A 25,000-nucleotide genomic window follows, 5' to 3' on the forward strand; every position below is an offset into this window, starting at 1 on the left:
ATGTATGTTTTTAGAATATGCTAAATTTTCGTTTCCTCACTGATACGTACGTCATACATATTTTTCTTTCTTTCTTTCTTTCTTTTTTTTTTTTTGTAAATATAAATATAAATTGGATGACAACCGGAAGTACTTTCTTTTGTAAACTGCTCGTTGTGGCTAGATCAAGTAGATGTACCAGGACACGAAATTCGAACCGCAGGGGATTTATTTTTAAAATTAAGTTAAAAAATAAACACTATTTACATATTAATAGGAGATACAAATGTATTTCTTATAAATACATTTGTATCGCCTATTAATATGTAAATGAAATCCTATGAATCCACAGCATATATTAAATAACCTGGATACAAATAAGTTCAATGTTTTATATGTTATATAATGGGAGAACTTTCCTGATAATAATTCAATAGATTTGAACTTTCTTGACATTAATGAAACTCGTAATTATTATATTTTTGTAGGCTTGGTTATAAGAATTATAATAATTTATTATATCATAAATTTTATAATCTAAAAAAATTATAATGCATTCCTATATAAAAAAAATCTTAATTTAAAATATAATCCTAAAATTATATATATACATATATATATATATATATATATATATATATACATATATATATATATATATATATATAAATATATATATATATATATATATATATATATATACATATATGTTAATTTTATTTTATTTCGGACTACTAGTCTCATCTTATCTTTTTTTTTTTTTATTTGGTGCACAACGTTTCGGCCAACTTCCTCTGGCCTTCGTCAGGTGGTAACCGCGACGGATAGGAACTTCGAATCTCCTAACTGCATTCTCAGCCATCACTGTCATCCGTAGTTGTTGTCGTCTCACCACATTTTGACCAATCTGGCACGCTTTGGGTGGGATTGAAACCGCTATCTTCAGACAATGTTTATCTGGAACCGTAGAGATTCAACGTCTCTATCAACTGCGCCACGGGCCCCGAAAAGATAAGATGAGACTAGTAGTCCGAAATAAAATAAAATTAACATACAATGCTCATCTAAAAAAATAAAAAATTCCAATAAGGAATAATATATATATATATATATACATATATATAGCAATTTATAAAATATATATGGCGATTATTCTACACTGAATATTCCGCGTTTCATCCACTCTAGGACTCAGTGTAGCTTAATCGCCATATACATGTTATAACTTAGTAACTAGCTCTACCTACGTATTGAGCACTTTTGAAGTAAATACTTAAATATTAATTTATTTTTATTTCGGACTACTAGTCTCATCTTTATTAGTTGATGTTTTTCATCTTTTATTGGTTTGTTTATTCACAACGTTTCGGCCAACTAATTCCTCTGGCCTTCGTCAGGTGGTAATTAGTTGGCCGAAACGTTGTGAATAAACAAACCAATAAAAGGTGAAAAACAACAACTAATAAAGATGAGACTAGTAGTCCGAAATAAAAATAAATTAATATATATAATGCTCATCTCAAAAAAATGAAGTCAAATTAAGAAATAATATATATAAATACTTAAAGTTTACGCATAAATATATACTTTCGTATATTAATTTATGGGAGTAAATATTAGTAAGTAGTTATATATATATATATATATATATATATATATATATATATATATATATATATATATATATATATAATTTTAGGATTATATTTTAAAATTAAGATTTTTTAATCGGTTAAATGTTAAAATTCAATTTCGTTTGAAAAATGCCAATTTTACTATATATAAAAGGGATGTCCCACTTAAAAGTAGACCAATCTTTCTAATCGTTCTCTAATAAATGTTTTTTTTAAATAAAGTGACCCACTTTTGGATGAATTTTGGCAACAACAAAAAAAAGATGCATATAAAATAGTTTTAAAATTAAAACCATGGAGCATCACACTGCAACCGATTTGATCATGCTGGACAAAATTCTAATTGTTGCCATTTTCTACCGTTACTGATTGAAGGAACTATCAATTACCCTAACCCTAACCCTAACCCTTTACTCTAAACCGTAATCCTAAATCCTAACCCTACCCCCTTCTCCCCCAGTAAGTTTTTAATCACGCGAGAAATAAAATTAATACTTATTATAGGTTGTTATATATATATATATATATATATATATATATATATATATATATATATATATATATATATTCTTTTGCTTTTCCATTTTTTGTTTTTATTTTAAATATTAATTTGTAACCGATGAACGTTGGCAATTACTGATTCGTACAGTTTAACAAATTTGCTCGGCGACATTCGGCATATCCCAGCGATTGATGTCATGTTCTGCGTAAAACCGAGCGGACAGTTAAATACATTCGGTTGACAAAATGTGTATAAAAACTAAACTAAACTTTGATTTGAAATTTTATAAAAACCGTATAATGTTACATATTTGTTTGGTTCATTTTCTTTTGAAAAAGAGATGGCGTTCTCAAAATATTTAGACATCTACCATCTTGGTTATATCGAACAACAAATTTATATTTACTGATTTGTATTGTGATTATCTTGAAAAAAATAAATGGATATTCGAAATTTAAAAAAAAACAAAAAAAAACAAATAAGGCATTCTAAAGTTTGGTTATTTTTGTTCATACGTCACATCAATATAACAGCCGGTTCCCTGCATTGTTATAGCCTTCTTATAATCCTACGTATATATATTTTTATTGTATGACTTTCGTTACAACTTATTCTAAAAGACTGATTGTTTTTGTTAGAGAGAGACACACACATTTCGATGTCGTTATCAGTTTATATGAAGTCCGAATTGGTGTGTATTCAGTAGTTGTTGTGAATTATAAATAAGGAAACTTGGTGAAAATAGTACAGTTAAAAGTAGTCCAATCTCTCTAATCTTTCTTTAATCAATTTATTTAGCTTAAGCGGCCCACTTAAAAGTAGCCTGATCTCTCTAATCTTTCTCTTATCGACCAACTGACACCATAAGACAAAATGCAATTCTTTTTCCAAAAAGATGGCGCTACATGCCACGCGTCTTACAGATCACTGACACGAGTTCATGACATGTTTACGAAAGAGAGAACAATAAGCAAAGGTTTATGGCCATCATGTTGCCCAAACTTGTCATCATGTGATTTTTATCTTTAGGGTACTTTAAAACAAAATAATCCTCACAGTCTAGGCCAGTGGTTCTCAACCTTTTTTTTTACTCAATGACCCCTTTTCCCTTCTTTTTATCTTGGTGGACCCCTTCATAACTATTGGTTATAAAACAATCTTCTATTTTTCACTAATATAAATTTTGAGGTTTTAATAATCAAAGAAATATTATGTAATTAAGCTTTATTTTTAAATGAAAACTAATTTAATGCAAATAAAGTATTCTACAACAACTATAATAATTATGATAATAATGATAATATGTTTTGTTATGTTTTGCCTGTGGACCCCCAGAAATATTCCATGGACCCCTAGGTTCAATGTGGACCCCGGTTGAGAATCCCTGGTCTAGATCAACTAAAGGAGAACATTACAAACGGTATCAGGAGAATCACCAGAAAAGATCTACAGATTAGGGTTAGGGTTAGGGTTAGGGTAGTATCTGCAAACGTTGTTAAACGTGCCTAGAAATGCATAGATGTCAACGGGGCGCACATCCAGCAACTTTAATAATAATAATAATAATAATAATAATAATAATGATAATAATAATAATAACAACAATAACAACAACAACAACAACAACAACACTGCAGGTAGTATAACCAATGCTACAGGTAATTTAAATAATACAATAATGTTTCTCCTCTCTATTACATTTTCTGGCTTACTTTTAAGTGGGTCACTATATATATATATATATATATATATATATATATATATATATATATATATATTTATAGTGTTAGGATGATTAACTGGAATTGGGAATCGGAAAAATCGGAAGATTTGGGGTATCGGAATCGGTATTCGAATCAGAAAAATTGATGCCTATTTTCTGATGCTAAAACGATTCTTTTAATTGTCTTCTTTTTTTTTTGATTTTGTTTAAAGTAGAATCTTCCATTGCTGGTGATAATAATAACATAAAAAATATATTTATAAAATAATTAATATATGTATTAATTTTAAATTACCAGTAAAACTAAAATCGGTAGTTCACTCTCCATAAGTGCAATTTGACGTTTAGGAAAATATCTGCATATTAAACATGTGGTTTTTTTTTTCGAAAATCGGGGAAAATAACAATCTTATTGTTAAATAATTACGGATTTATAAAGAATCGGAATCGGAATCGGTAATTGTATCGAAATCGGGAATTTAGCACGGAATCTGTATCCGAATCGGAAAAATATTGGAATCGTCGAATGACTAATATATATATATATATATATATATATATATATATATATATATATATATATATATATATATATATATGCACACACACACACACATATATATATGCACACACACACACACACACACACACACACACATATATATATATATATATATATATATAGTCATCCACATACAGTACCGTTTCGCTGTTTCACAGCTCATCAGTACAGCTAAACAGGCAACTACCTCAAGCCAGGATTGAAACCCGACCGTCTGTATGGTCATTTACTGTAGTAAACCGTATTGTCGGTCGAAAATTTTGTTACTTTAGAAATAATAGTTTTTTAAAAGACGTCTGTATTCCACACGTCAACGAATAAAAAATAAATAGAGCAATGATTTAAACATGTCTATATTTTTTGTATAAACAAACCAAGCACGCATTTATATGTTTGAAGTTTGTTATTATTTGTTATTTAAAAAAAAATTAATTATAATTTGGTATTCTTTTCTGTAAAAATAAATTTACTTTGTCGGCCATTAATATACATAGTTCTAAAAGAATACTTGTAATGTAATAAGAATGCGGATACTAGACATAAGGTGTATTGTATTGCATAATATTGATTATCAGGACTACTCTTCAGATCTTGATTATTAATTTACAGAGTTTCAGCCGATGTAACCTCCAGCCTTCTTTCACGTGTATCTTATCGAACTCGGGAATCCATCTGTCGAACTCGGAAATCTGTACAGCATTTGAAATCGACCAAATTATATTTAATCCACAGCGGATAAATACGTTATTCTATTCTTAGTATCATCCTAAATGGGGAGTGAGGGTTTTATTTAGAACTGAATTTAACCTAAACAGCTAGGGATTTTTATCCGCGACCCCCTAAAATCAACAGACATTAGACCGTTCCTGTAATGATCTTGTACCTGTTGATTTTGCGGGGATTTAAGATCTGTGCAGTTCTAGGAGGCCCACCCTCCCAATCCTTGCTTTCTCTCTTTGAGACGGGGTTAGTTTATTGCTACTCGGCTGTCGATCCCTCAACGGGGGAATGTCGGTGGGGCTTCCCATGCACTTTTTTTTTTCAGATCAGAGTGCTCCTCCTCGGGGGTGCTTACTTCTCAACCCCACTTTCCGACCCTGGTGCCTAAGTTCTTGCAGTAAAAGAGAACTAAACATTTTACTCCAGTACTTTAATCGTTACGCCACGGGTTTGATCATAAGATCGGAGGTTATATCGGCCGAAATGTTCTGAAAATAACACTCAAGATGAGAACAGCAGTCTGAATAATATACAGTCTGTTATCATATCTTTTTTTTTTTTGTATATATTTTCGCAAGGGTAAATAAAATTTGTACGAAACTGTTCTATCCAGGATTTTTTTTTAACCGTTCTGGTACAAACATTCACTTAAAAACCAAAAACAAATACACAGTTTGTCAGTATACCTAGTACGATAATCTGAACCCTTCGGAAACTGAACGGATATGGACCAGAAAAGAAAGGAAAAATAATCATATACTAGGTGCCTTCAATAAGTTTCCAGACATTTTTGCACAGACAAAATTGTCATAGACTCTTGAAAATTCAGTATGTTTTTGCTATACTGCTTATAAGATGACTTACTCATTTTTATGATTTCAGGTTCAAATGAATCGCTACAGCAGCAATTAGAATACACCCTACTAAAGCCTGATTGTTACAGCTGGGGAATTTAAAAAATACTATCTGAACGTGAGGACGCTTTAGAGGAACGAGATGCAATAAAGTTATGTTTTAAACGTGGAAAAAATGCCACAGATATATGTGGAATACTTCAGATTGCTTTTGGACCATCTTGCATGAATCGAGCATCAGTTTTTAGTAGCATAACAGATTAAAGAAAGACACGGAGTCTGTGAGGGATGACGAGATGTTTGGGAGGAGTATGAAAGTCAGAAATCCAAAATTGATTGGTCAAATAAAGAATTTCATGGATAAGGGTCGTCTTGTATATATGGAAACAATAAGTGCACAGTTTGATGTCAAGCTGGAAACTGTATAGACAATTTGTCGCAGGGAACTGAAGATGTGGAAGATTTACGCTAATTTGTCTCAAGGGTTCAGTCAACAACTCCATACTTGTCACAGGCTATTTGACGAAGATAGGCATGAAGACAGTTCCCCACTATTTCTATAGTTCTTGCTCACTGTGACTTTTGGTTATTCCCTATGTCCAAGAAAACTTTAGACGCTGTCGTTATAAGACACTTGAGCTGATAAAAGAAGCCATGACAGAAGTCATTAACACGCTCACACAAAAGTACTTCCATGGGGTCTTCAAGATGTTGTCGTATCGGTACAATAAGTGCACTGCAGCCAAAGGTGATTACTTCGAATAGAACTACAGTTCCATGTATATTATAGATACATATAATATGTAATAAATAATAAATATAAACACACATACAACCTTTATATACACACACACTATATATATATACGTTTTATTTTTTATTACCGTATCTTTCTGAGGAAGCCACAGATGGCCAAAAAAAAAGGGCCGGGTAGCTGAAACAATAATGTAACTTAACAGAAAGATACGGTAATAAAAAATAAAACGCATATTTGCTCTACAACAGTATTGAGCACTTTCTTCAGTTTTTATTAATTACCATTTCTACTATATATATATATATATATATATATATATATATATATATATATATATATATATAGACAATACATAATTTGCTACCATCTGATTTATGAGGTAAGGAGAGATTGATATTATAACTTAAAAAATTAACGTAGTTTAACGTACAAATGCATATTTGCCTAGGTGTATATCAATAATATACTGAATTTTCAAGAGTCTAGAATAACTTAAAATACATGTATAATTAATATATATATATATATATATATATATATATATATATATATATATATATATATAAGGCTAATCTGTCAACGATAGTTTTTTTAACCCATTGATAAGGCCTAAATAGAATCTAATTATCAGATAAATAAAAGATGACTCGGTTCTCCAAAACTTCCAATTTGGGGTTTTACCATTAATTCGTGCCATACCCAAGACGGTCAGAGGTATTTAGTAGTTGTACAGTTTACGGGCTGTGCTAAAATAATAACATTATTATTTAGAAAGTCATTCTTAACATGGGGAGGGGAGGTTAACTATTCCATATTTTCACCTAGCGATTTAATACGCACAAATATATCGTCAAATTGAATTTAACTTGGAATTTCTATTTAAGAAAACTCACCATGGTCCGTTAACTACGGAAAGATCTTAATCAATTTGAAACAAAAAAAAAAATTAAACAGAAAAATGGGTTTATAAAGAGAGAGAGAGAGAGAGAGAGAGAGAGAGAGAGAGAGAGAGAGAGAGTAGGGGGTTTGATAGAAGCGAACACTTTGCTCAAGTATGACTAAGACAATTTAGAGTCGTATAACGAATGAGAATTGCAACATGCGGATGGCCACGACCCTCTGTAATATTAAGATGGCCTAAGAAATAAAGTCATCTAACCTAGTGACGTCATGGAATCTGGTTCTATAGATCTGGTAACATGTCCCACGAAACAACCGGAAGTAGATAACGTCTCATGACAAAACTGTTTTGGAGATTTAGCAGAAAAAGACAACAAACGAAAAAAAAAGTCAATAATTTAAATATATAACAAATGGATGTTAACAAAAACAAGATAAGCTACTCCTCTACCTACCTGGAAAACTTCTGTGTGTTTTAACCAAATCTAAAGTTTTAATTAGGTAAAAAAAAAAAAAAAAAAAAAACCCTGCTAAATTAAACAGGCAAAGTGAAAAGAAACCACGCTGTTTTCGAAGCGTCAACATGGTTTAAAATTCGAAAAAAAAAAAAAATGAAAAATTCAACAAAATACTGCCGAGGATGTGAGTTCCATATAGAAACGATTTAATTTTAATAAAATTAAATACGCATCAAGTGCGCTTGAAAACCAAATCACAATGTAATGCTAGGAAAATAAACAAATATTTTACTAGTTTGAAATGTATAACATAAATATATTTCGGAGCTAAACTTCACCTTGTTGTTTTCTTTGCTTTTTTTTTCTTTTCTTCGTCTTTGCCATGTTGTAAGTTAGGAAAGAAAAGTCTGTTTGTAAAGAGCAGCGCGCTGTATAACAGCGCTTGTATTTAGAAATGTTAGAACAGTACGTAGATAACGTGAGAATAACGCCAAGGGTGTGAGTTCCATATAGAAACGTTGATTTTATTTGAATAAAATAAAATACACTTCATTGAGAGGCAAATAACAGCGTAATGTTAGGAAAATACTTTACAACATGGCAAGAAAAGGAAAGAAAATAAGACACTGAAGATGGAGTTTAGCTCCGACATATATTTATGTTATAAAATTATTACATTATTACATTAAATTATTACAAGTAAAATATTTATTTATCTTCCTAATATTACGTTGTGATTTGGCTTTCAAGCGCACTTGATACGTATTTTATTTTATTCGAACAAAATACTAATATAAATCTACGCAATAAATGTCAGGAAGTGTCAGCGTTGCAATTATTGGATGGATTTCTATAAGTATTTTAGTTATTTTTCAGAATTTGCAACAATTTTGGACGCTAATAATAATAATACGTATTTCATTAATATTTTGATACCTGCATTTAAAATAAACATTGTTAGATATTTGTTATTTAACTATTTGAACCTATGTGAATTGTAAAACAAACCCGAATTTTGTAATATTTTAATATTTAATGTTTGAAATATTTCCGTACTAGAACATTTGTTTGAATTACTTTTTTTGAATTTAATCTTTTAAATTACTTTGTTTGAATTTAATCTTTTAATATTTAATATATTTATTTTTGAATTTAATCTTTTAATATTTATTATATTTATTTTTGAATTTAATCTTTTAATATTTAATATATTTATTTTTGAATTAAATCTTTTAATAGTTAATATATTTATTTTTTAATTTAATCTTTTAATATTTATTATATATATTTTTGAATTTAATCTTATAATATTTAATATATTTATTTTTGAATGTAATCTTTTATATTTACTATATTTATTTTTGTATTTAATCTTTTAATATTTAATATATTTATTTTTTAATTTAATCTTTTAATATTTATTATTTTCATTTTTGAATTTAATCTTTTAATATTTACTATATTTATTTTCGAATTTAATCCTTTAATATTTAATGTATTTATTTTTGAATTTAATCTTTTAGTATTTAACATATTTATTTTTGAATTTAATCTTTTAATATTTAATATAGTTATTTTTGAATTTAATCTTTTAATATTAATTATATTTAATTTTTAATTTAATCTTTTAATATTTAATATATGTATTTTTGAATTACATCTTTTAATATTTACTATATTTATTTTTGAATTTAATTTTTTAATATTTACTATATTTATTTTTGAATTTAATTTTTTAATATTTAATATATTTATTTTTGAATTTAATCTTTTAATATTTAATATATTTATTTTTGAATTTAATCTTTTTATATTTAATATATTTAATTTTGAATTTAATCTTTTAATATTTAATATATTTATTGTTGAATTTAATATTTTAATATTTAATATATTTATTTTTGAATTTAATATTTTAATATTTATTATATTTTTTTTAATTTAATCTTTTAATATTTAATATATTTATTTTTTAATTTAATCTTTTAATATCTTTGTTTGAATTTAATCTTTTAATATTTCTGTACTAGAAAATTTGTTTGAATTTCTTGTTTGAATTTAATCTGTTTTTATTTTTGTTAAGTTATAATCTGTTTTTTTTTTCAGATAAACTCATTTATCATTTCGTTTTAAAAAATTATTCATTGTTGGTTTTGAGTAAAAATAAAAATTCGTTTGTTCTGATTTTGAGAAAAAATATTACTTTCTTACAATAAGACAGGTTCGTCTGTATGCTCTTTTTGCTGTATCGTCCTGGATATGACCTTAAACTATATCAGATAGTGAGACCACAGCTTGCGGGTTTTGGAGGAGTGTTGAACAACCCTTTAATTGCCATTGCTCCCAAGTGAACTCTGACCCGCAGTGGTTGCACCTGTTAGGGTCCCAATTATGGGTTAAATAGAAACGGACTTGAAAACAACAAATATATTCTATTAAAAAATTGTTCTTCAAAATCTTTGGATTCGGCATTAAATAACCTGAAAAGGGTTGATATGCCGTAAAACAAAAATAACCAACTAACCATTAGCGACCGAATTAAGTGAAACTTTTAAATGTAAATGTAGAGTTTTTGAACATCCCATTAGTGGGACATGAGTTAAACTGCATTTATACCTCTCTGTTGGTCTCTCTCTCTCTCTCTCTCTCTCTCTCTCTCTCTCTCTCTCTCTCTCTCTCTCTCTCTCTCTCTCTCTCTGTTTATTAACTGTCGGAGTTAATACAGAAATGGACGAATGAAATCCATTATAAAATAGGGCCTATAACCAATAGATATAAGATTTTTCCGCATTTAAAGACACAGGTAAAAAGAAGAATTGATAGGAAAATATAGTGAATAAAAGAGATTTGACTTTGTTTCTCCGTTTTTACATTGCAAATTTACACCCCCCCCCACACACACACACGCACACGCACATATATATATATATATATATATATATATATATATATATATATATATATATATATATATATATATATACTCGCAGTTCCGCCCGGCTTTATTCGGGCCCTATGTACTGTTCTGACCAAAAGTAGTAGTACCTGTTAGGGTCCCAACTATGGGTTGAATAGAAACCGACTTGAAAAAAACAAACATATTTTATTAAAATAAAACAAATTCTTTAACATAACTTGATCCGCCATTAAATAACGTAAAAAGAGCTGATATGCCGTAAAACAAAAACAACCAACAACCAATCTTTTTGCTGTAATAATTTTGAAATAAATAAATAAATGGAAAACTACCTTATACATCAAAGAATTTGAAATTTATTAAAAAAAATAAAAAGATTGACAATTCATACTTGTCCATATGCCATTTTTAAAAAGAAAAAAAAGGTAACATAATACCCATAGTTGAAGTTTTACAATAATTTTTAATTTTTCAAAATTAAATGAAACAGTAAATTCTCTTTTTTTTTTAGAAATCTTGCAAAACTGAGATCAAATTAAAGAAACGGTAGTTAATTAAAAGAGTTACTTCGACGTGTATCTTATTTTTCCCTTTTTAATCATTTGTCTTTTAGAAAAACAAATTTTTATTCAACGACACTTTTAAATATTTAGCCTCTCTGTTTAAAATATAAAATATTCGAAATATTTTTCCGATATTATCGATGAATATAGGATACATGACAAAATAGCTTGCGCATGAAAAAAATAGAAATTTATTAAAATGGTTGTAAAAGAAAAAAAGGTGAAATAATACTCATAGTTGAAACTTTACAATAGTTTATAATTTTTCTAAAGTCAATTGTCTTATACGTGTGTGTGTGTGTGTGTGTGTGTGTGTGTGTGTGTGTGTGTGTGTGTGTGTGTGTGTGTGTGTGTGTGTGTGTGTGTGTGTTTTCATAAAATTTTCTCCAAAATTCTCATTGGCAGACGATACATATTTTGGAAAGGAATTCTTTTTTATTGGAAATGTTGCACGCCCGGAGAAAAAAGTTCAATGAAACAGCTCATTCCTTTTTATGCGGAAATCTTACATGACAGAGGACAAATTCAAGAAAACGGTTCTTTATTCTAAGAGTCACTTAAAATCTTTGGTAAATCGGTGTTTTATTTGTTTCTTTCTTTTCTTTTCTTCTTGTTTGTTTTTCGTTTTGTTTTTTTTTTCACAGGTAATAAATAAATATTTGCACCCGGACATTTATATTATTATATAAATATAATAATAATAATAATAATAATAATTTCCCATTTGCTTTAGTAAAAAAATAATAATTTCTGAGCTGTATACGTGAAATTATGACCAAAAAAAAATATTCGGAATATTTTCCGAAATTATTAATGAATAGAAAATACATTTGGATTTTGTTGTCTCCAAATATAACCTTTGTCACAATATTTTTTTTAATAAAATGGTTATTATTTGTAGAAAGCCCAAATAATAACTTCAAATAATGATTTTTCTGTCACAATTTTTTTTCTAATTCTTGGCTCTTTCAACAAAGAATAAATCTCTTTAATTTTTCCAAATTAAACATTGATTTTCTATCAACAATTGTCGGATATTTTCCAAGAAAAATAAATTGTTCTTCTCCAAATTGTTTAAACCCAAACAATAACTTAAATATTATAATGACTGAATTAAGAGATCAACTGTCTCATCTTCTCCATAGTTTGAACATATGTTCAAATAACGTATATTCAAATTGCACAAAGTAAAATAATCAAATAGTTTACTTGAACAGTATTCTTATTTGTTTTAAGTTAAAAATAAATATTGTTCGTTTTGATTTTAAAAAAAAAGTTCGTTTTGATTTTTTTTTTAAATTTTTCTTGTTCGTATTAATTTAAAAAAATATTCAAAGTTCAATTTTAAGTCGATTTTTTATTGCCGAAATTTCATATTTTGCAAGTTTTGATTATCTACTGCTTCAAACATGTAATTTTACACGCATATTTTTTTAAGGGCCCTGTCGGTGGGGTATTAGAATACGCCGACTGCCTCCCTGCAGAGGGTAAAAGTCCCTCAATGGGGGTCCTCGATATGACCTTAAACTATATCCAGTGGTGAGGCCCCAGCTTGTGGGCTTTGGGGAGTGTGGAGCCACCCTTTAATTACCATTGCTCCCAGGTCCACTCTAACCCGGAGTGGTAGTACCTGTTAGGGTCCCAACTATGGGTTAAATAGAAACCGACGTGAAAACAACAAATATATTCTATTAAAAAAATTTTTCTTCAAAATCTTTGGATTCTGCATTAAATAACCCGAAAAGGGTTGATATGCCGTAAAACAAAAAACAACCAACCAACCAACCAACATGCATAATTTTTTAAGGATGTTTTTTTTTTAATAAAGTAGAGTTTTGCTAAAAATCGAATCCTGTCCCCGTTCTTTTCTTCTTTATAAATGTAATTTATGAATAAATAGTGAACGTATTTTAGTCCTTAAAATCCATGAAACAACGAAATATTTAATTGCTTTTAACGCATAAACACGACACCTTTCTATTTTGGATTCTTTTTTAAATATTGAATGAGTTTCAGTACAAATCATCAAGTACCTTATTTTTCACTTTTTTAATGCAATTTTTAAATTTTTCTGGTGATTTTTGTAAAATCGTTTTATTCATTACCGACAATCTGACTAATCGACAGATCTTGTTTTTTTTTACAAAGAGGTCGCCATTTATCAAGGCCCGGAGGCCACTCGAGGATAAAGGTTAATAAGCGTACAGTGGTCAATGGGACAATGTCGTAATAATTGTTAGTAGTGGACATTTGGTAAATTCGATTACTTAAGAGGAACGGCTTATCAAGAATTTGTTTACGTTGGACTTGAAGACGACCATATTATAGTCAGCTGGAAAGCAGGCAAAAGGAAAAGAGTTTCACAGGTGTGCATTTCTAAGAAAGAAACTGTGTCTATGGAATCTACGATTAGGTTTAGGCACAGATAAAAAGGCCTCATCGATAGGTGTATCAGAAATTTCGTGAAAAATATTGAATAATTCTACCCCGTCTTTCCAAGCTTATAACTCCTCGAAAAATGTAATTCAAGCCCTAATTCTTTTTCAATTAAAGCAGCAATGACCAAGGTTTCATTTAAAACAAAAATAAAAGAAAAAAACAAACAACGTGCTTTAAAAAATAAAAAGGTTTTAAACTTCGGACTTTACAGGTAAATTTCTAAAAAACACTATCTTTTTTTGTTTTAAATTTGAATATATTATTTATTGATCTTTTATCTTCAATTTGTGATATATAACACTTTGGTGAGTAAATTAATTATTTACTTTTTAATAGACATTTGAAATGGGTGGGGGCGTGAATTAAAAAAAAAACGTTTGTCTAAAATATTATATTCAGTTTATTGGAAAGAGCATGATATTTCACATTGACCCTGGAAATATCGTAAAAATTGAATCAATAGAAAAATTTAGATAGATTTTTAAAGTTTAAAAATTGACAAATACTGAGCTCGTAAAATTCAATTAATTTAATTACTGTATTTAAAATATATATATATATTTCTATTACGTTTAAAACAACTTTTATAGTTTATTTTGAAAGTATAATCCATAAAGAAAATAAACAACCCACTTTTAAAAGAGAAATTACGAGTTTGTTTTTAATATTTTATTCGCAGTTTCGTGTTAGGGGTATCAAAAATTCCTACAAAAATTTTGATACACCTACCTCATCGATAAACGTCATTTTTCAGCTCACATGACTTCATAGCATACGAAGGTCATAAGAGATCTCCAGAACATTCTTCAATACATTTTTTCCGAGACCCATATTAGGCTTATACTATACTCTGCCCGTTACATAAATAGAGACCAGATAAACGTACTTTTGAAGTGACATTTTTAGTTAAGGTACTGTTATTGTTAAAAGCTATTATGCATACTTCTTTCAGGTAAATGCTTACAAATAAAAATTAATGACGTGTACGGAAATACATCACTCATTAAATCTTCGCTCTTGTACAGAATCCAGTCACTCTGAGTAGCAAGTGGTAAATGTACGTTTTTCGGCTAAAAACGCGCACACCCACCCACACTAAATAGAAACATACACACACGCGTATATATATATATATATATATATATATATATATATATATATATATATATATATATATATATATTTATATATATATTGTCATCCACATAAAGTACTGTTTCGTTGTATAACACCTCATCAGTGCGGCTAGACAAACACCTTTCCCCAGCCGTGGATTGAACCTACAACCGTCGCATTGACAGTCGGCAGCTCTCGCCATATATATATATATATATATATATATATATATATATATATATATAACATTTTTTACATCGACACTAAAAGTAAATAAATTACATATGCAAACACACACACACATATACATATATATATATATATATATATATATATATATATATATGACGACAATAAATGACAAACTTGTATATTCCAAATTTCAAGATGTTAGCCATCTTACCATTTATTTCTGTAAGTAAATTTGACATACTCAATTTTTGATATTATCTGTTTCGTAACGCACAATCAATCATTTAATTATTATATCAATTGAATAATTCCTTTTGTTCTTATCTCATGAGAAGAAATGTCACTATCAATTTTAAAAGAAAATATTAATGTAAAGAAAATATAGATATAATAATGAAATGATTGATTTTGCGATACGAAACAAGTGCTGTCAGGAATTGTGCGTGTCAAACATACTTACAGGAATAAATGGTGAGATGGCAGAAATTTTGAAATTTGTAACATATATTTTTGTCATTTATTTGTTATATATTCTGTAGGTTCATCGAGGTTCAAAGATTGAATAAATGGTATGAATAAAGAAACATATGTCAACACACACACACACACATCCATATATGTACATAATATATATATATATATACATATATATATATACATAATATATATATATATATATATATACATATATATATATATATATACATAATATATATATATTATATATGTATATAATATTATATATATATATATATATATATATATATATATATATATATATATATATTTAAAGGGTGTTTAAAAAAAAAAACAATATTTTGCTGATGAGGAGACTTTGTTTTCAAAAAACCTATATGCTAAAAATTATTGTCCTTGACTCAATGTCTGTCACAATAAAAAAACGTCGTTTCCGAAACGATCGTATAATTTGTTGGCTTTGTTGTGCTCCTTCTTATGAAACGGCTTTTTAATTTTTAATATATATATATATATATATATATATATATATATATATATATATATATGAGATTGCTATTTTTCAAAGGTAAGGTAACATAAAGCGGTTAATACAAGATTGCTCAATACCGAAGTGGTCCATAAACTGAAAACACACACACACACACACACACACACACACACACACACACACACACACACACACACACACACGTATATATATATATATATATAGTAGTATACATATATATATGTATAAAATAGTAATACTGTAGCTGTAAAATAGAAGTTCACAATTAGTTTTTATTATTCGGCAGAATACTCCAAACTGGTGTGTTAGGTAACCCTTAATTCAAGGCGTTTCAAAGAGCCTAATGCTTCTCATCAGAGGAAAAACTGTTAACAAAATGATGAGATCAGAATGCAAGATATTAGCATTTCTATGCATTTGCTTGTTACTGCATCAGATGAAAATAAAAATTTCATGATTTTTAGTCCTAAAATATAACACATATAAGAAAATAAATATAGATAGCGAAATAATTAATGCAACGTGTACTTCTAGACATATTTTGAGGAAAAAAATCAATTAGATATATTGAGGTATATAGCCAATTGGAATTTCTCTCTCCCCCCCCTCTCTCTCTCTCTCATATATATATATATATATATATATATATATATATAAATATATATATATATATATATATATATTTATATATATATATAAGAGACATATTTTGAGGAAAAAATTAATTTGGTGTTCATAGGTATATAGCCAATTGGAATATATATATATATATATATATATATATATATATATATATATATATAGAGAGAGAGAGAGAGAGAGAGATGTATGTATGTATGATGTATGTATGTATAACAGCACGCATATAGTACATATATAGATCCATAGGTATATATTTGATTTAGACTTCAATAATAAGACAAAAAACAATCAAGCGTATACAAAATTTAGCAGAATAAGTATTCTTTGAAACTCCGCAAATTAAGGATTACCTAGCAGAACCGTTTGGAGTATTCTGCCGAATGAATAAATAATTGTATACTTTAACAGCTTTGTTCTTACGATTATTAATCTAAGCTCTACTATCACCCGTGAATGCATTGAGCTTTTCATTTAGTTTTGATTACTATAGAAATAGCAATACTTATATTTGCTTTTAAGTTTGTTTTGCTTGGATTAAACTTCTTCTTTAAGCTCGCTCTCTCTCTCTCTCTCTCTCTCTCTCTCTCTCTCTCTCTGTTCTGTGTCTCTCTTACTTTGTCTGTCTGTCTGTCTCTCTGTGTATATATATATATATATATATATGTGTGTGTGTGTGTGTGTGTGTGTGTGTGTGTGTGTGTGTGTGTGTGTGTGTGTTTAATTTTTTAGAGGGAATTAGACCTGGAGACTAAAGAGTAACGTTTATTTTAATGTGTCAATAATTTAGAACAATTTTTTCATAACACTGTGGATATATAATAAGCTCAATAGGTGTATTTCTCCTAGAGCTATATTAATATTGATTATAAAGATTAATAATTATAAATTATTGAATATTAATAATTATAATTTGCTTTCCTGTTGAAACTGATTCATAATTTATAATTATTAATCTCTATAATCTGTACATATATATATGTGTGTGTGTGTGTGTGTGTGTGTGTGTGTGTGTGTGTGTGTGTGTTTATTCGTAGTCGACATTTAAAAAAAGGATCGCTGAGAATACAGACGACAGAGTGTTGCGAAAACAAAACTTGAGTAGTCTAACCGTCAGAGTCGGTAGGTAACGCCTAACAATGGTGGCATTTTCGATTTCTTACAGTTAAACTCTGATCTAATAGAGTCACTAATTTCCCAGCCAATCAACGACTGATTATATCAGCCAATCGTATTGTTCCCTTCGCACGGCAATGGCTATGACAAGCCACGCCGCTTCTCGGTTGATATTAAACAATGTTAGCAGCCGCGAATAGCATAGGCGCAATTTGTGTTGTAACTTTTAAGAATACTAATAATACTATCAATAACAAACTAATATTGCTACGATAAACTACACACACACACACACACACACACACACACACACACACACACGCGCACACACACATGCGCGCACGTACGCACGCACCCACACACACACACACAACGCGCACATATTTATTTATATAAAATATATATTGTTTGTTTAATTTGTTTTTATTGGCGATTTTGTTGTATTTAATTGTTTCACTGTTGAGAAGGTTACCTGCCCTTCATTTATTTGCGTTGCCCCATTTTGGGGGGAGGGGGATGCATTTCATTATTATTATTATTATTATTATTATTATTATTATTATTATTATTATCATTATTATTATTATTATTATTATTATTATTATTATTGTATTTTATTTTTTTATCTAAATATTCATTAAATATATATAGTTTACGCGCACAAACATCATCCAGGTAAAAATAGTTAATAAATATGCAAATAAAACATTCAAATATTAACAAATAAAATTAAGATTATATATATATATATATATATATATATATATATATATATATATATATATATGCATATATATGTGTGTGTGTGTGTGTGTGTGTCTCAAATGTTATATTCCTCCTCTTTTGAAAATAGGTTATGATTATGAATATTTTCAACATCAAATAAACCTGATACACTGTGAAAATTTACTTTGTATGTGAAAATTAAAGATGAAATATGAGAAATATTTTGAAATTAGTTTCCTTATACTCTTATTATTTCATCTCATTTGAAACCATACCAGTAAGTTTAATTCTCCTCTCCATCAAGGCCAGAGATGTTGGGGAAATATCAGTTATTTTGTAATTCGTATGCAAAAATAGGAAAACAAATGACTATGATTGAAACGTATTATTGCTGTAAAAAATTTCTACAAGTAAACTTTGGATGATATATTATCCCCTTAATGTGTGCCATTTAGGGCACATGTAACATTGCCCACTGTACAAGTCATATCCTTACCTTTTCAACAAGAATTCATTTGTTTTATTCTGATCAGAAGTCGCTGAGATCTGTAACTGATAAAAATGCCCCCCCCCCAAATGGTATATCTCTCTTTATATTAATGGCCTGACAAGGCCACAGGAAAGACCAACGAAGCAGCAGAATTGTCAAAATTAGGGGAGACAACTAAAGCAGCAAAGTCGTAGCTGCAAACCATATGTTGACAAATTTAGACTTGTTTTATTGACTTAAAATATAGTTTTTTTTTTCTAACAATTATCATTAAAATTTAAACATAGAACAGTATTGCAACAGAATTGCAAAATGGCTGTTTTATTTAGAGTTAAACCCAAATATAAATGGATTTAAATCTAAATAAAACAGCCATTTTGCAATTTACATCCTGGAGAGAGGATTTATTTCTGCGCTGAGGATTGGTTATTACCCGAAAGGACCATTGGAATTAAAAACCACCCACAGTTAAAATTCAGGTAGATAAATGAATAAATATATATTTAAAAAAATATAATAAATAAATAATACATGAATAAAGGAATAAATATATATTTATAAAAATATATAATAAATAAATAATAAATAAATAAACGAATGGATAAAAATATTGAATTATTTATTATTCATTTATTTATTTATCTTCTCACAACCACTGAACATTCGTGCATTGCTGTAACCTTCTAAAATACCTTTTATTCTCTAACAATGCTTCTAGCAAACTACGCCATACTTCTTATATATATATATATATATACATATATATATATATATATATATATATATATATATATATATATATATATATATATATATATATAAGTAAAAATGTATGTGTGTCTGTGACTGTCTACATTTCCGTACGAAAATAACTCTGTCAATTTTCGGTTTAAAAACACAAGATTTGACAAAAAAAACATTTTTAATCGGTTGTTAGCCAGAAATTTGCCTGTCAAGGTGTCAAAGTTCAACGATTCGATCTTTGAAAACTCTATCAAACTCCTTCGCCAGTTTTTGGTCTAAACACTTGAATTTTTAAATATAGGTTACTTAGACATGGAGTAAACGTTTTAATTTGATTTGAGCCCCCAAAATAAAGGTTAAGGAATCAAAAATGATCGAAGTTTAAAAAAAAAAAAAATTGATCTCAGCGGTCTCTACAAAATTACTCAGCCAATTTTTGGTCTAAACATTGAAAATTTTGCATAAAGGGTTAGGGTTAGGGCAAGCTTTTAAATCGGTTTCGCTCGAAAATTTGAGCTGCGAAGGGGTCAAAGATAAAAAGAATTGACCTTTACGGTGTCTAGTAAACTATACAACCAATTTTGTGTCTAAATATTTGAAATTCATACATTACGGGTATTCAGACATGCGGAAAGCATTTTAATAAGTTTTGGGGCGAAAAGTTGGCTGCCAAAAGGTCAAAATTGAAAGATTTGCAGATTCTAACACATTTCTCCGCCAATGTTAGGTCGAAAGACTTGAAATTTTAGATGAAAGTAAATTGGATATGGGTAAAACATTGTATTTTGATTTTAGATTAAAATAAGTGTTAAGGGGGGAAAATTAATGGCAAAGTTTTTAAAAAAATGACCTCTTTGGTCTCTACAAAATTACTCAGACAAATTTTGGTCTAAACATTTGAAATCTTACATAAAGTATATTCGCACGTAAGACAAGTTATGAAAGTACATAGGGCCAAGCAAAGCAGAACTGAACTGCTAGTATATATATATATATATATATATATATATATATATATATATATATATATGATGATTGGAACGTCTTTTCAGACGAGTGCCACTCTCTCAGACAATTAAAGTCCATGAGTCCAAAAATGACTTCCATCGCCACAGGACCATTTTTATAGATAAATGCCTGACGGAGTATCTATACACAGATGTTACAGAGTCTTAGCTTTGAACGACAGCTAAGTCTCTCTCTCGGTACAAAATGTTGAGATCCAGCAACAAGCAAGAGCAAGATAGCCAGCAACAAGTTAAACTGCAGACCAGCTTAATGCGGGTACTGGTCTCCCGCTTTATGGTTTTTTAAATTGCTTCTCCTAGAAAGGTAGCTTTTACCACGGCTTACGGGAGCCCTCATCACCCTAGCACACATAAAAACACACACGGTGCTAGTTGGCCGTTGACCCCTAAAAAGGGTGCATTCGCCCTTTGAAAGGTCTTGTTTTTAATCCTTCAGGGAGACTAGCAACCCTCCTCACCAAACAAGTCTGGTGGGGGAAGCAGTTTAGTCGCCGGTGATCCGACCATGAGGCAGGTAGTACTGGGTTACATGGTACCAGTAGCATATGACATGACCTGACATACAATATATATATATATATATATATATATATATATATATATATATATATATATATATATATATATATATATATACAAATATATATAAATATATATAGCACATTACATGACCTACATATATATATATATATATATACATATATACATATATATATATGCATATGTACATATATACATATATATAATCATATATATACATATATATATATATGCATATATACATATACACACACACACATATATGTGTGTGTGTGTGTGTGTGTGCGTGTGTGTGTAACAACTACTGAATATTTCAAATATACGCATTTTAGAAGACAACAGAATAAATATTGAAGGTGTTTAATATACACGAGCCTAATCTATCCATGTGTCAGCCGTGGCGAAGATTTAAATAAGAGGACACTTACATATTCTCTTTATGCTTGGCCACGTGCATCGCTTTTCGCTGAATACATAAAAGCTACACGGGGTGTTTTGACCGCAGGCTGGGCGCAGAGGGATGGGGTAACAGTCGGTCATTACGATTCGGGTCCGGTTACCTCGCCTAGTTCGACAGAATAGATACCCTTTAATTGTTTCGATGCTGAAAATTTATCTCAGAATTAAAAAAAAAAGTCTGTCGGAAAAATAGCAGGATATTATAACTAATATGCGTAAAATGCGGAAACGAAGCGGTCATAATTATCATATCGTATGAATCTGAATATTCTTTTGTTGTTATTGGTTTCTTCGATATTTTTCTAGCCAGAAAGACACCGGATGCTTAGGGGAGGGGCCACGGGAGGGTTGCGAACATCCTAAGTAGAACGTGTTTTTTGTGGAAAGTTCCGGATTCGAACTCAAAACATCAGTCATTTCTTGCTGTTAACCACCTGACCACCGTTCCCGAGTATACAGTAAAAGAAGTCATCATATAAAGAAAGGCGGAGGGGAAATGTTTTTCATTTGCACCCAAAGTAAACATTAAGCTAATTGAAGAGCCATTTTGGAAGGGTACTAACATATCTAAGAACACACCTATCGATTCTAAATTTGGGTCTTGCTACTTTCACTTTTTCTAAATAATTGAAAATATTTGCATTCCGACTTTGTTCACGAAATATAAAGTGGATGCAGTAAAAATATGCACCAAATAATCTTACTAGTATTTTAACATAGTTTAAAACGATTTTAGTTAAAAACAAGTGAAGCATGCATGGTCCCCTATGAGTGCACAGTGAACGACGCATAAAAAATGACTAAGTTCAGCATTTGTTATCCCTCCCCATTTATCCCCAAAAGTTCCGAGAGGACGTCAAATCATAGTGAAAATGAATAAACGGTGCAGTTTTAGGTCTTAACATATGTAAATTTGAGTTTTGTACCATGCAAAAAAAAAAAAAAAAAAAATGACTAAATCCATCATTTGCCTCCCCCATTTAGCCCCAAAAGTGCCCAAGGCCTTAACATATTTAAATTTGAGTTCAGCACCATGCAAAACATCTAAATAGACATGCACAGAAAATTTTGGACAAATATGGTAAAATAATCCCCCAAAATGGAGTGTTTTAATTAGCCCCAAAATAGCCCTTTGGGCATACCCAAGAGTTATCGCGAAGTATAGACAAACAAAATTATATAGAAATCAGTTAGTTACAACTTTTCAAAAAGATTTATAAAAATCCAAGGCATAACTTTTTTTTTTTTGAATAAGCACAAAAGTGTCAATTTTAGCCATTTTACACCCAAAAACACCTCTGGGGGTGGGGAACAACCTGATTTTCCCCGGAAAATCCGTTCTCTTACTTTTTTACTCATATCATGTTTAATGTTTGTGCAAAATTTCAAAAAATTCCAAGGCGTAGTTATTGAGAAAATTGCATGCAGACGAACGGACGAACGGACGAACGGACAAGGGTGAATTTACAGGTTCACCCTCCTTTTCTTGAGGGGCCAACAAACCATTAAAACAAAATCATGGACGCCATAAGATTGCATGAAGATATTTCATAACTAGCCGAAAATTGAAAACTAAACAAAATACTAGTAGAAATACACCCAATAAAAGTTACCAATCCTGCGAAAATGTTAATGTTTAATTTTCGATTTTTAGCGAGTATGAAGTGTCCTCGTGCAGTGCGTTTAGCATATGTTTTTGCGTCCCACTGAACAGAGTAGGCACTCGTATAGTTTTCAACAAAAAAATGCTTTAAGATGTTAAAACACACATAAAAAAATCAGTTTGGTGTAAGGGTGATTTATCTTGCCTTTGGTAACAGTTATATGTTGCATTTGTGTGTCTGACCACTTCTTTCTTATGTTAGTATATTTGTTGAGAACGTTTTACAGGATTGAAACATGGCTTGGAGCTCAGTCGAAAACCTACCTAAAAGTAAAGAGAGAATTAAACGACCCCCCCCAAAAAAAAACAAATAAACAAAAAAACAGTTATGAAATGTTACTTCTCTTTATTTTACGTCACAAGAATGACCTGTTATGACTTGCGATGAAGAGTGGGTTCTTTTCGATGGCCGGCGACACTCAACTCAGTAGTTAGACGCCGACAAGACTCTACGACAATTCTCGACGCTTGAGTTGCACAGGAAGAAGGTCATACTGACTATTTTGTGGTTTGCGATCATTCTCATCTATTACATTTTTTTTAATGCAGGTGAAACCATTACGGAGGGCGAAGATCTCTTAACAAATGGATGAAATGCATCAGAAACTTTGATAACACCCAGTATTATTCAAAAGAAAAGGCTAAATTCTCCTCTACGACAATGCCTGAGCGTACGCTGCTTAACAGCCCCTACAGATTTGAACGAATTGGGCTACGAAACTCTGTTTCATCCGCCATACGCTGCAGAGCTTTCGCCAACCGACTAACACTTTTTCAAGCATCTCGGCAACATTCTGCGTGAAAAAATGCTTCAAAAAAACCTAAGCGATATCAAAAACGCTTTATTGATGTCAAAAACTTAAACGCTACCAGAACGCAAGATTATTATATCACTGAAATAAATAAATGTTTTGCGTTGGCAAACGTGTGTAAATTAAGATGACACAGATTTCGATCAATACATTTTGTCTGAGTCGAAATTGAAGTTGAAAACCGCAAGAACTTTCTTGTCAACCTGTTATTATATATATATATATATATATATATATATATATATATATATAAATATATATATACTAGCGGAAGTACCGTATATATATATATATATATACATATATATATATATATATATATATATATATATATATATATATATTAGCAGAAAGAGATAGCGACTGACTACAGCGAGGTCAAAATCTCCCTGGACAAACCAAATAAAAAAGCAATAAAAAGTCAGCATACCAATGTATAATAAACACTTACAAGCCTCCACCCCTTGGAAAAACTTCAA

General features: G+C 29.6%; 1 long non-coding RNA gene across 1 annotated transcript in view; it reads left to right on the plus strand.

Moving 5' to 3' along the window:
• LOC145293751 (uncharacterized) overlaps positions 1 to 24,776 on the plus strand; it is a 34,031-nt gene extending 9,255 nt beyond the window's left edge. Inside the window, exons 3-4 of the long non-coding RNA XR_013869759.1 lie at positions 11,975 to 12,138; positions 24,259 to 24,776. This is a non-coding gene — a long non-coding RNA (uncharacterized LOC145293751). The remainder of the gene's footprint in view (positions 1 to 11,974; positions 12,139 to 24,258) is intronic.
• Positions 24,777 to 25,000: the final 224 nt, after the last annotated feature.

Source organism: Euprymna scolopes, chromosome 15, assembly GCF_053919585.1.
Source record: "Euprymna scolopes isolate OS-2025 chromosome 15, ASM5391958v1, whole genome shotgun sequence".
Classification (NCBI taxonomy): domain Eukaryota; kingdom Metazoa; phylum Mollusca; class Cephalopoda; order Sepiida; family Sepiolidae; genus Euprymna; species Euprymna scolopes.